The following is a 14,023-nucleotide window of genomic DNA, read 5'->3' as shown; positions in this document are numbered from 1 at the left end:
CAGCTTTAATTTTCTGGACAAGTTTGTCTATTTCTCTATGCCAGTCCTCTCTATGTTTTGTTATGGCTGTTGAGAGATCTCTTCTAAATGGCTTATTCTGTTTTGTACATCAGAGGCAATGTCCTGGTAGGCTGGATAAATTGTCTCTTTTAATTCACTTAAATATTTGATAATATTTTCCTTTTTTCATCATAAACTTGTAAAACTTTAAGCAATTTATGACCTAGATGTTGTTCAGAAGCAAGACAGGTAACACAGACAGGAATGTCACATTACAAAGTTACAAGTTTTTAAAAAAAAATCAACTTCCTTATTGTCATTTCCATGTTCTGAATTAAGGCATGATCATTTGAACGTATTATAATGTATCCTTTCATGTCTTCAAAACATTCGTGTACAAATGACCTTTATAGATAGTTTATTTTGTAAAAAAAAAAATGAAATTCGCATGTATAATAAAGCAAAGTTTCTCAGATGAATCAGCAATTGTTACCTGACTTCGATGGCTTCTTTTATACAAAAAACTAACGTCAGCTTATACCACTAAGGATGTAAACACCAGTCTGAGAGTGAAAATAGAATTATAGTGTTGTACCATTGAATGTCTGTTCTATCTTTTACTTGTGTTATTTTTTTACTCTATTACGAGCCTGAGAATAGCATTTATCAAACTTTTGTGAGATGGGATGACATGAGATTCTCACCCCCAAGTTACGTATATACAACCAAGCACAGTCAACAAATAACAATTTTTTTCTTGTCATCAAAACCATTCACTAAATACCATCTATCTATACTTTTGTCTTATCGAAATTAAATCTATTCGATTGTCATCCAAACTCACACATCAATATAAAATTTGATTATCACATGTCTATTGAAATAAAATCCTTTTGAATGATTGAATATAATTTAGCAGGTATATGTTTATTCATTATAGTGTCGTTGTGCATACAAAGCATTTAGTATAAAGTTATTACTTTATTTATGGAAATTAACACTTCAGTCTTTGCTGGATATATATGTCATTTAGTACATGCACACAAAAAAATCTTAATTGCCTGCATGGACCTCAGCTTTTTTAAAACTAACTTGAGATCTATTTTATTGATTTTAAGCCTTTATCATCTTTTTAAATTTTACTTTTTTTTAAATTTGCAAATCATGATTAGAAAACTAGATACTCCAAAAATTGGGGTAAACGTCTTCAAAAAGCTGTTTGTCAAAATTATCTGGTCAACCATAATAAAGTTATTAAGTGTTTTTGTTAACCTTATATATGATTCTTAATAGTTTTAAAGAAAATGGCATATAAACAGTTTAGATTTTGAGAATTATTAAAAATAAAGATAAAATTAAGTTTTTTTTCTGAAAGACGTGAAAGATTCAACATCAATTTTTTAACGTTTCCAGAAAAGATTTCAAATATTCTATTGGCAAAGAATTCAGTAAAACTCGGTTATAACTAAGTCACTGGGACCTATGAAATTATTTCGCTATATTCGTAATTCGTTATATCCATATAAGGAATTTTTATATTGCTGGGGATCCAAAAAAAACTTCGCTAAATCCCTGAATTTCCTGTATCCGCGTTCGTACTAAACGAGTTCTGCTGTATTTTTGATTTTCATAAGTTTTAACATAAAGGATGACTGTATTTAACGCTCTGTTTTGGGTCTTTTTCGGTCACTTCTGTTGCTTTTAAATCTTAACCTAAGTTCACTGTTATATATATATATATAAGAATAATTTTGGACTGTAATGCAATAACTTATTTCATATTTTGTCCTTATAGTTTTTTAAATACAGATCATTTACACTTACCTGCCCTAGTAAGCTTTGTTGAACATTTATTTATGTATGAGAGGCGGAGCTAACATATCGTAAGAATGAATCTAAAATTAGACTGGATGAATTACAATAACATGTATTAAAAATACGAGAACTCTATTTTCCATCTTCCAATTTATTTACAAAGGTTTGAAACGTATGAGCCCATCCATGTAAGTAAAGAATATTTTAAATCGATGGCTGACTATTTAACGTGTTCGAGCACAGTGTCCTAGTTAGCTAAAAACGTGCTACCTATATATCACGTGACGGAATTTTGTATTCACAAAATTACCTGGGGAAAGATATCACGTGGTGATATATAATATTCAACGTGTCACAGCCCTTGGTTATTACATAGAGAGCGAGTGTAAGAAGAAGCAGTTTTTTTTTTCTCTTTTAAAGGGGCATAGACACAGTTTCAGCTAAAATTTAAAAATGTATTTTTCCATTTTGACAAATATTTAATTAAGGTCTATCTAATGATCATCAAAAATTTGAACGTCAGTTTTCGAGATGCAAGGCAGATTTAGAACTCCAAATCTTTGATATGTAAACATGGTCTGTGTCATGTTTTTGTTTACACAGGTTAATATACAAATATATGCTCGTTCAAAGTAGATAATTTCAAATAAAAGTTAATTTTTAAATACGATTCGATAGTTACTACGAGCCTTGTTTACATTATGAAGAACTTTAAGTTCTGTGTCTTGTTTGTTAATCAACAAATTATGTTAAAAGTTTTGCTAATCAATAGATGATGCATTAGGCAAGAACTGTAAACATTAAAGTGACAATGTGACGCATCTCTTCAAAAACAGACTTGTTAAAATTTTCTTACAGGATTTGGAATTTTTTTCATACTTATAAATGTATACACTTTCAGAAAATTACAAATTTCATAAGTAAATAATTCTGATTATTTCATTAAAATTAATAATTATTTATGGTACATAAATATTTACATCGCAACGTGTTCGAGGTTCCACATTCCATGCCATACACGCATGCGTATAGTTTTCATAAACAAAACAGCATGGTAAGAGAGGGAAGCCCGGTGGGCCTGCTACATTGAAAAAGTTGACCAAAAAGAAAAACAAAACCAAAAATAGGGCTTGAAATTAAAAAGCAACTTTCCTGACAAAAATTTAGTTGGGAGATTAATATAATCATTGGATGAAGAAGAAACGGGATCTCGGCGACATTCACGTGGGGCTCGCGAAGGTTCTACCCTACAGGTTTGTTGATACATGCTATCATTTCTCTATCTCCATGGCTTTCAAAGAAAAAAAATCAGTGTAAACTCAACGTAAAAATGCATTTATGACATATAAAAATTATTGCCATTTGAAGTGCAAATTGTATTGGAATTGCAGAAAGATATTTTGTGTGACATTTTGCCGCGATGACGTATGATTTCGTGGATTTTCCTTTCCTGCACCCCAATACACAAAACGTCAACATTTGTACTTAATCATGTTAAATTCGTCTGAATGCAGACTAAAATGTTAACTATCATTAATTTACCGGAGAGTTAAGATATTTTGATTCTGAGAATTGCTTTTACCTAATATTCCATTATAATTGTAAACCCTACATTGTATGCACGTGGCATTTTAGAATTCACGTGGTACAAGTAAAGAGATCAAAGTTGTACGACCCTTGATTTTCCAGCAGATTCTTATTACGTTAATTTTGTATGAGGAGAGAATATTTATTTTTCTCAAAATGCTTACTTCAGCTTTTTACCTTATTCCTGAATGATATATTGGTTAAATTTGAATGAAAAAGCACACGATTTGCACCCGTATTGCTGCTTTAAAGTTGGTTTTAAAAAATTCAGTTGAAACTGTGTCCATGGCCCCTTTAAACCATGAGTGCATGTTTGCCTTTTAATCTCCTTTTAACGCAACATTACTAATGCAAATATACAACTGCTGTGAAAAGGAGAAAAATCTACAAACATGCGCTGACTATGTATTAAGTCAGTAAAAAAAAAGTGGGCGTCCTCATTATCGTACGGAGATTGAAGAATTTGCGATGACCCCCGCCTTAAAAAAAACAGATTTCGCACATCGTAAATACATACTTTTATATATTGTAATTACGTTAAGTTGTAGATAAGATGTTGATCATTCCTGCAATTAAAAGAAAAAAAATGCTGTTTTGAAAGATTATCTTAACACAAATTTCGCAGATCCTTAAGTGCAGTAATCCTTTGATGTGATTTGGTGTAGCTAAATAAAATATATCGCAATTCTTTATTTTCAATTTTGGCTGTTGAATTTTTAGAGGTATATACTATGAGACATGTTGTATGGAAATTATCTCGCAACGATAAGACTTTTATGTATGTTTTAGTTACTTTATGACTTATTCATTGTATTCAAATAAAAAAATTATCAGTTTAACAGAAAATTTTGAAAGTACGGACCTACCTTAATTGATCTTTTAATTACATTACTTTATGTGAATAATTATCATAGGCTAATAGAAGAGGACGATAATTTCTCTCAGTAGAATAAAAATTTATAGAGTTCTGCTCAGCAATAAAACACGTGTCCAATTTGTCCAGTATTTGAAATAAACATGGTTAAAATACCCCTGATTATTACAACTTTGTACTCTGCTTGTAGGTGCACTGGAGCAGAGAAGATTAATAAACGAATTAATGCATTTTTACTTTCGATTCAACACAACCCTAGAACCAATGATCAAGGAGCCATGAAAATCAAAAAATTTTGTAAAAGGCACGCTTGCTCATTATACGTACGTAATACAAGAATGCTCTTAAATACGGAAGCGTATTAGTGCCACTTGAACACTTCACTTTTTTTTTATTTGTACAATTTAATCTGTAAAATTTACACTTTAATCTGTAAATTTTACACTTTAATCTGTAAATTTTACACTTTAATCTGTAAATTTTACACTTTAAAGTGTAAAATTTTAACTTTAATCTTTAAATTTTACACTTTAATCTGTAAAATTTACACTTAAAATGTAAAATTTACGTTTTAAAGTGTAAAATTTACACTTTAATCTGTAAAATTTACACTTTAATCTGTAAATTTTACACTTTAATCTGTAAAATTTACACTTTAATCTGTAAATTTTACACATTAATCTGTAAATTTTACACTTTAATCTGTAAAATTTACACTTTGAAGCGTAAAATTTACACTTTAAATTTTACACTTTAATCTGTAAATTTTACACTTTAATCTGTAAATTTTACACATTAATCTGTAAATTTACACATTAAAGTGTAAAATTTACAAAAGTAAGATTTACAGAGTAAAGTGTAAATTTTACAGATTAAAGTGTAAAATTTACAGATTAAAGTGTAAAATTTACAGATTAAAGTGTAAAATTTACAGATTAAAGTGTAAATTTTACACTTTAAAGTGTAAAATTTACATATTAAAGTGTAAAATTTACAGATTACAGATTAAAGTGTAAAATTTACAGATTAAAGTGTAAAATTTGCAGATTAAAGTGTAAATTTTACAGATTAAAGTGTACAATTTACAGATTAAAGTGTAAAATTTACAGATTAAAGTGTAAAATTTACAGATTAAAGTGTAAAATTTACAGATTAAAGTGTAAAATTTACAGATTAAAGTGTAGAAATAAAAAAAAGTGAAGTGCTCAAGTGGCACTAATACGCTTCCGTACTTAAATGAAAATTTTCAAAGAATTTTTGAAAAATAAAAGGTGTATTAAGCAAACAAACTAAATGCGTTATTTTAATCAGTAAAGTTACCTCATCCAGAATTGTGAAAATAAAGGTCCCAGGGTCAGGGGCCCGGAGAAAGTGGTTATCCTGAGGCCATTCATTTCTCGTTGCGTGTTGGAAGAGGCACCTTCATAACCAAGCGCTCAGTATGCTTCTAAATATCTAAGGACATAACAGAATATTTCACACTTATGGAAGAAAGATGTACATGTACATTGACTTATTATTGAGTTTATCTCCTAATTACCCATGAACAGAGAGGGAGATTTTAACTGAGTCATTGCATTTTCAATATGTAGTTTAAAGAACCCCGCCCTAACTCCAGAACCCTTAATCCAGGATGCAGTTATGATAAGACTGTCCTAAGAATGCCTTAAAAATATGCATTTTATTTTGAGGTAGATCTTAATTTCAGTATGTAATCTTTGGATGAATTTGCAGTCAACTTGTAATGAGAGTTTAATAAGGTATTATAATAAAGCATTTTTGTGATGTCACATGACTTTATTGATCAAATTTGTTCAAATGAAGGGCCACGCCCTCTTTCAAAGAGAGATAATGAAGAAATAGTGAAAATTTGGTGGCATGGTTTAAAAATCTTCTTTTCAAGAACCACTTAGCCAGATAAAGATGAAACTTATGCAGAAGTAACCTTTGGTAGTGTAACTTTGTTCAAATCCCCTCGGGGTAAGGGTAAAGGGCCACATAGACGTTTAAACTTTTATATAGAAATATCTTTAATAATCTTCTCAAGAGAAACTAAGCCATGATTAGTCATACTTATATGATAGTATTCTCAGGTAGTGTAAAATCAAAGTTGTTCAAATCGTGATCCCCGGTAGTGGGATTGAGCCATAATTGACCATCAAACTTTTGCATAGGAATATATAGGAAAACCTTTAAAATCCTCTTCTCAAGAAAAAAAAAAGACACGATTGATCATATTTATATGGAAGCATCATCTGGTAGTGTAGATTCAAGTTTGTTCAAATCATGACCCCCGGGGGTAGAAAAGGGCCATCATGGACGATCAAACTTTTGCATAGGAATATATAGGAAAAAGTTTTAAAAATATTCTTCTTAAGAACAACAAAGTCATGATTGGTCATATTTATTTGGAAGCATCCTCAGGTAGTCTTGATTCAAGTTTGATCAAATCATGACCCCCGGAGGTAGGGTGGGGCCATAATGGACGATCAAAATTTTACATAGAAATATATAGGAATGATCTTTAAAAATTTTCTCCTCAAGATCAACAAAGCCATGATTGGTAATATTTATACCCCATGGGGTAGGGTAAGATCAAAATGAAAATTCAAATCACAGTTAGTCAAAGAAATATGTAAGTATTCTTTCTTAGTGTAGATTCAAGGTATTAACAAAGCCATGATTGGTAATATTTATACCCCATGGGGTAGGGTAAGATCAAAATGAAAGTTCAAATTACAGTTAGTCAAAGACATATGTAAGCATTCTTTCTTAGTGTAGATTCAAAGTATTAATACAAATTAAGGGGTAGGTTGGGACCACTTAGGCATTTTAGCTTTTCAATATTGGATTGATTTTTGCTTATTAATTTTGCTTGCAATGTGTTCAGGTGAGCAATGTGGCCCATGGGCTCTTGTTTTCGCTCGCTTAATACCCAGGAATAAGGAGAAGATTTGCAAAGAAACAATGCGTTTCACTCTATAACTAATAGACCCCCATCCCATCAGAAACATCAGAAACCCTGACGGTGGTACAATTTTCAAAATCTTGAAAAATGCATCCTTCCTCTTCATAAACATGAACTTAGTTTGTGTATGTGTAATGGATTTCTCGATATAATCAATAGAGCCCCCCTCCCATCCAACCGAACTCCTGACCATGGGGCTACAAATTTTATTTTATTATTTTCACCTGTTTCATTATTTATTATTGTTTATGTAGACTTCAAATATTCTAGCTAAATAGTCATATGCAGTGGTTAAAGCGTCTGCTACAGAGTCGCAAAGTAAGGAGTTGATCCTTACATCGAGGGCTCGAATACCACTTTGGGAAGTGGAAACCGGTCCTTCGGATGCGACCGTATACTAGTACATTGAGGTCCAGCGTCACAGTAGGTGCTAGCACGAAAAAGATCCTTCCCTGCTCAATGGCCCTAAGTGCCAAGCAAAGGACAAAATTTGCGTCTCCACATGAGTAAAAATTCTCGAGAGGGGCGTTAAACAACAACTTATCAATCAGTAAATCTAGCTAAGTACAAATATGTATATTGAATTCATAAAATTTTTATTATCTAGTTTATTTTTTATGATTTTACAGCAAATATTTGATTTTTTGTACTTTTCTGTTTTTATACTGAGCAACAAACAGATTGTCATTTGTATCTGTACACAGTCCCAAGGGTTCACTCAGTCCACAGTGTATGTAACGGAGGAACTGTCCATCCTGGTCTATGATGTGGACACAGTTATTGTTATAATCAGCTGTAAGGATGTGACTCTGACTGTCTGTGGTGATTCCTCGTGGACAGAATGATTGGTTCTTGTGAGCAGGGGTATTTCCAGTGTACCTGAATCTCAGTATTCCGGCCTGGTTTACCACAACTACTGCTTCAACCCCTTCATCAGAAACACAGATATCTTGGTTCCTGTTCTCAGTAATATTTCTATAATATGAACTAGATGAATAGAGAGGTTTACCTTGATCATCAACCTGAATGGTTTGTTTCTTTCGGGTGCCAGAGTAACAAACAACTTTTGTTGGTTTGAAATCAACACTGACCAAGATAACCAGGAGGTCACCAGAGGAGGTACTACAGACACGAATTGGTATCCAGTTCTTTAGTCTGACTATCTCATCTATTTTTTCATTCTTCACAATGTTTAAAGTTCTATCAATATAATCGGTATAAACTAGATCTCCACTTGTTGCCACCGTTATGTCAGATGGTATGTTCCCCGAGTTGCTTGTGATTGACTTGAGTAGTGATCCCTGATTCATGTTGTAGAGTTCCATGGTGCTATTAAGTCCGCTTGTCCAAATTTCTTCATCACTCAGACAGGCCACATTGACAAGATTTTCATACCCAGTGTCTATGGTGGTTATACTCTGTGGTTTATCAAGCAGCTGTCTGACTGGAAGAGAGGATTTTGCTTCTGGTGATTTCTGTGTTGTCTTCATAGTGTATCCATGTTTTTCTGCCGTTATTGAACTTGATGATAGAGCTCCAAAATTTTTCTCAAGTTTTGCTTGGATTCTGCCTGGAGTAAATATAGGTGAAGTGGTCTCAAATTTTTCTGGAATATTTCTAAACCTCTTCATATCAGACGAAAAACTGAATAGTTTTGACAAGTCATTAGTGTCCATATCAATTTCAATTGTATCGATTTCATCCTTGATGTCAGACATTGTCTTGTTTATTTCATCCAGATGTTTCTGTAGAGCTTGTAACTGTGTGTTTTTTATCTCATCAACTTCAGCTCTAAGTTTCTTGACAAGTTTGTCAATTTCTCTGTGCAAGTCCTGTCCATGTTTTGTTATGGCGTTGAGAGATCTCCACATTTCTTTTCTAACTGACTCATTCTGTTTTGTACATCACAGGCAATGTCCTGGTAGGTGGGGGTAAATTGTCTCCTTCAATTCGCTATGTTCTTTGATGATCTTAGCTTTGTTTTCTTCAAGAACTTGTAAAACTTTTAATAATGTATGACCTAGATGGTGATCTGAAGCAAGACATCTTGTACAAACAGGGAAGTCGCACTCATCACAGTACATTTCACATCGCTCTTTGACATGAGATGGACATCCAGGATAAATCGGTGTTGACTTTTTAAGATTGAATCTCACAATATCATGCTTATTGGATTCATCAGATATCATGTTTTCTCCCACACAGGCCTTACACAGGTTGACAAGACATGTATCACAGTGCATCTGTACCACAGCGGTCTCACACAGGTCACATCGCATCACGTCCTGGGCACTGATACGGGGGTCCATGATCAGACTAGGACTGTAATGAAGAGAAAAAATGAACTTGTTAATTCTAAATACATGTACTCTAACTGCTCCTCGTAAAAATTACTGATATCAAATCAAATTACTAAGATATATCTGTACTAGTCAAGTCGATCATGGAGAAATAAAAATCATTAAATAAACAGATTGTATAAATGTTTAAAACACATAATTGCAGTATTTGTACAATGTTCAAGTGAGGCCAAAGCTTGGAGTAGTGCTTAAAGCGTTTGCTCTACAGTTTCGGAGCGAAAAGATGAACATTACGTCTAGGGTTCAAATCAACTGTGTGTCAATATGAGATCAGGCCGAATAAACTTAGGTCAAGTGTGGCAGTTGGTGTTGACATGAAGGTGACCCCATGCTGCTAAATGACCTTAAGTGCCTAGGACAGATTTATATTTGCAGTTGGCGTCTCATAATGAATGAAAATTCTCGAAGATACATTTATAACAGCAGCAAATAAAAACTATGTTTAGGTAAAAAAAAGATAATGTCATTCGTTTAAACAAGCAGAGTCTTTGTGTATTTCTTTGACCTTGAAGACATGATATAAGTGGGTACAATCATTAAAACATTTTCGTAAAAAAATTCCTTAGTTAATTTTGTAATGTATGAAATTTTCAACTACAATTAAGGAGCAAAATACATGTATATAAAACAAATCATTCCACTCTTCTTACCTGATTTTATGAACGTCTGTGTGTTGTTAACCAAAATGAATGTAGTTTCTATGTTTAGGGATCAATGGCCCACTTATCTGAATTGTCTACATTGTACCTTTCAGGTATTCAAAAGTCTTGGTTTGATTTATACTGGTAATTTAAATTAGCTGTCATTCTGTGTTTACTCAGTCTGATCTTTAACATGAAGTATACGCGAGATAACGAACAGCATATTTAAGCTACAAAGTCCATTTAAATTAAATAATTAAGGAATTTTTAAGTTTTTTGTGAGTTAATTATTGGTGTGTTAAGTGCGCTTCATGAAATATGCCTACATGACACGTCGGTGCAGTTTAGACAACTGTCTAATAATTCACACTAAATTTAAAACATTCCGTATATTTACATTTACACGTTTAAAAGCATCAAATTAAATATACTCAGTATTTGAATTTCTCCCTGCCCTATATCTTAGCAGTTTTACTGATGTCGCTTTAACCTCATAGTGACGTCACATTAGCGCACGTTTCTCTGTGTATATTTCTACGCGTGAGTATACACGAAAATGGTATTCAAATCAATTTCATTGTTTAGGAGAAAAACACAGCGAATATAACTATATCAGAACCAAACCAAACACAGATCTCTAAAACACCAGATGCAGGATAAGGTGCCATAAAAAAGCGAGTATCCACTGCTGACTGACCGGTCACCATCGTCGAAAAAAGACGGGAAAGTCCATATCTAATTCTAAACCTTGAATTAGATTATGATAATCCCTATTGATAGAAAAGTTACAGGATGATTAATTTAATATTACTATACATCGATTAAATATACCTGACTGATATGATGCACACTTATATCAAAATCAGTTATGATTAATACGAGTATCAATAAAATCTGCAGATTACATGTAACACAATAACCAGCTGTGGACACAGTCATTGTTATCATCAGCTGTAAGGATGTGACTCTGACTGTCTGTGGTGATTCCTCGTGGACGGAAAGATGTGTTTTTGGATCAGGAGTTTGCTCCAGTGTACCTGAATCTCATTTTCCCGGCCTCATTGACCACCAACAGTGTTTTAGCAACCCAGTCAGACACATAGATATCCAGGTTCTTGTTTACTGTTATATAATTGGCAATGGATGAATAGAGAGATTTACCTTTATCATCAAACTGAAATGATTTTTTTCTCTATGGAGCATTTGGTGATGTTGTCTAAACCCAGTGCGTATATTTGACTGGAGGGAGGATCCAACTTCTGGTTATTTCTGTGTTGTCTTCATGCTGAAGCCATGTTTATCTGGGACAACTTCATGTGTTTTGGATTCATCAGATACCAGGTGTTCTCCCACACAGGCTTTACACAGGGTGACAAGACATATATCACAGTGCATCTGTACCACAGCGGTCTCACAAAGGTAACATCGCATCACGTCCTGGGGCCCGTTTTACAAAAGCCCTTACGACTAAGACCAAAAATTTCAGATTGCTGTATATTTTTGCAAAATGAATAATTCTCTTTGAAACTGGTTGTGTAAAAATTTCTTACCACTTTCCTTTTAAAAAGTTTAAAATAATTTTCGATAAAATGTTAATTAAAAGTTATTTGAAGAATTAAATTTGGTCATAAGTCGCAAGTCCTTTTGTAAAACGGGCCCCAGGGTACTGATACGGGGGTCCATGATTTGACCAACGCTTACAGTGTAGTGAAGAAATGGCAATGTTTTTTTCTTATAAAAATGAGTGGCTCCTCATTTTAATGATTGTAAGTTCAAATACATGTTTACTTGATCAAGTCCAGTAGAAAGAAAATAATGATGGGTATGTGTGTTTTACAAATGACATTGGGTTACAAACGTCAAGTGACAAAAATGTTAAACAGCCCATATAGGTAGCTGCCTTGGTTATATATCCATAATCTTGAAAATATGATTTTGAAAAGGCTACATTCTTGTGAATGTAATGAAAATTTACCCATGTCTTCAAAACAATCTTATCAAAAATATCTTTAAATTTATAATATAGATAGTTTCTGTGGTCAGAACTACAGCGACACGGGACCTCGGTTTGTAAGGTCTCATCCGAGGGACTCGCCTACACATCCCAAAGTGGGATTCGAGATTGCGACGTAAGGATCATCTCCTTACTTCGCTACTCTAGAGCAGACGCTCTAACCTCTGTGCCACGCGGGTGACCACTCTGCAAGAAAAAAAAGCAGAGATCAGATCAGTTCAGTATTCAAAAGTTTAGATAAGTGGTCCCGCGGCCAACCCTACTCCGTGGGTCAAGATTTGAACAAATATAAATCATCACAACCTGACTTTGCTTTCATATGAACTTTGTGGTATTGTATTAGAACATTTGTTTTCAATTTTTAATGAGAATGATGTGCCAATTATATATATGTACATTTGCTTTGTTTATAAGGAGAAAAAATTATTTAGTATATTAAATAGAAGATATATAATAAATGGGCGTTTGTTTGATTGGTGATTTTAGAAGAATAAGAAATGAAACTTTCATTCTTCATAAAATTCACATACTTCCATAAAAGTTCGTAAAATTGTTTTATAATGAAACCGTTCATGATAAAATAAAATCCAGTAGGGACGTAAAACAAGCAAGTAAATCCAGTTTAAAACACGACGGACAACAGACTCTACGCATGCACTTAAGTTCGTGATAGAGTCTAAAGTGACCACACCATACCCCTAGGGGTTGAATCTACATAAGCTGAGGATGCTTCCATATAAAATATGACTGACGTTGGCTTAAATTGGTGTTCTTGAGAGTATTTCGTTTAAAAAGCTGGGTTCACTTTATGCATAAATGGCCCTGTACTTATATCAATTAATTAGCTATCACCTTCTTTCCCATTTTATATATCAAAATAAAATAGACACTTGGTGCCTACATTTCCTATAAAAGAATTTCTTTTTGAGAATCCAGACATTGGAAAACAGGATTTGAGAAAATACAATGTTTTTGAAATTTGCAGAAAGCATGCCTATTTGAGAAGCTTTAGCAAAGAATTAAGATATGAGCACAGCCAACGATTCAAAAAATAAAATATGTTTTTTGATCCCCAGAAACAGATCTTTCATTATGTATTTGCATATTTTGGATCAGAGGTTGTGCTCTATATGAAATATTGAAAAAAATACTTCAACTTTAGCCCATTTTCAAAGGAATTTACAGGATATGGGAAAAATGACGCATTTTATGATGTCAGAATGCATTTACTAGAGGGAAAATCATGATTAATAGATCCGTGTTCACCAACACTTCAAGTGATAAATACGTGTTCACCAACACTTCAAGTGATAAATACTGCATTTGCAACCTAAACAGAGTGGTTTTGATTTTTTTTTAGGAATTCTCAGGGCCAATTAAGGCACAAAGTGGCTTTTGTTCTTTCTATATACATGTTGTACCCATGTAAAATTTGGGGTTTTGCTTTGAACAAACTTGAATTTGCCCAAATCAGGACCTTTCATATAATTTTTATCTTCCGTGGCCAATTTGTTCCGAGAAGATTTTTAAATGACCCCAATAATAAACGCTAATAATACACAGATTTGCGTGAATATGTTTACACGGAAGTGAGAGGCAAAAGAATATAATCCGATGTACTAAAAAGGAATAATTCTGAAAAAGTTAGCTGCTGCGATACTTTTACAAATTTTGTACATAGTTATGATGTCAAAGGTCTGTTACAACGCACTTTGAAAAAAATTTTCAATGTGCGTTAAAATTTGGGACCAAGCTAACGCACTT

The sequence above is a fragment of the Saccostrea cucullata genome, unplaced genomic scaffold (genome assembly GCF_032062105.1).
Source record: "Saccostrea cucullata isolate Sc308-1 unplaced genomic scaffold, CSIRO_AGI_Scuc_v1 ctg3017, whole genome shotgun sequence".
NCBI lineage: Eukaryota > Metazoa > Mollusca > Bivalvia > Ostreida > Ostreidae > Saccostrea > Saccostrea cuccullata.
The sequence above is the reverse complement of the archived record's forward strand: the minus strand, read 5'-3'. Positions refer to the sequence as shown.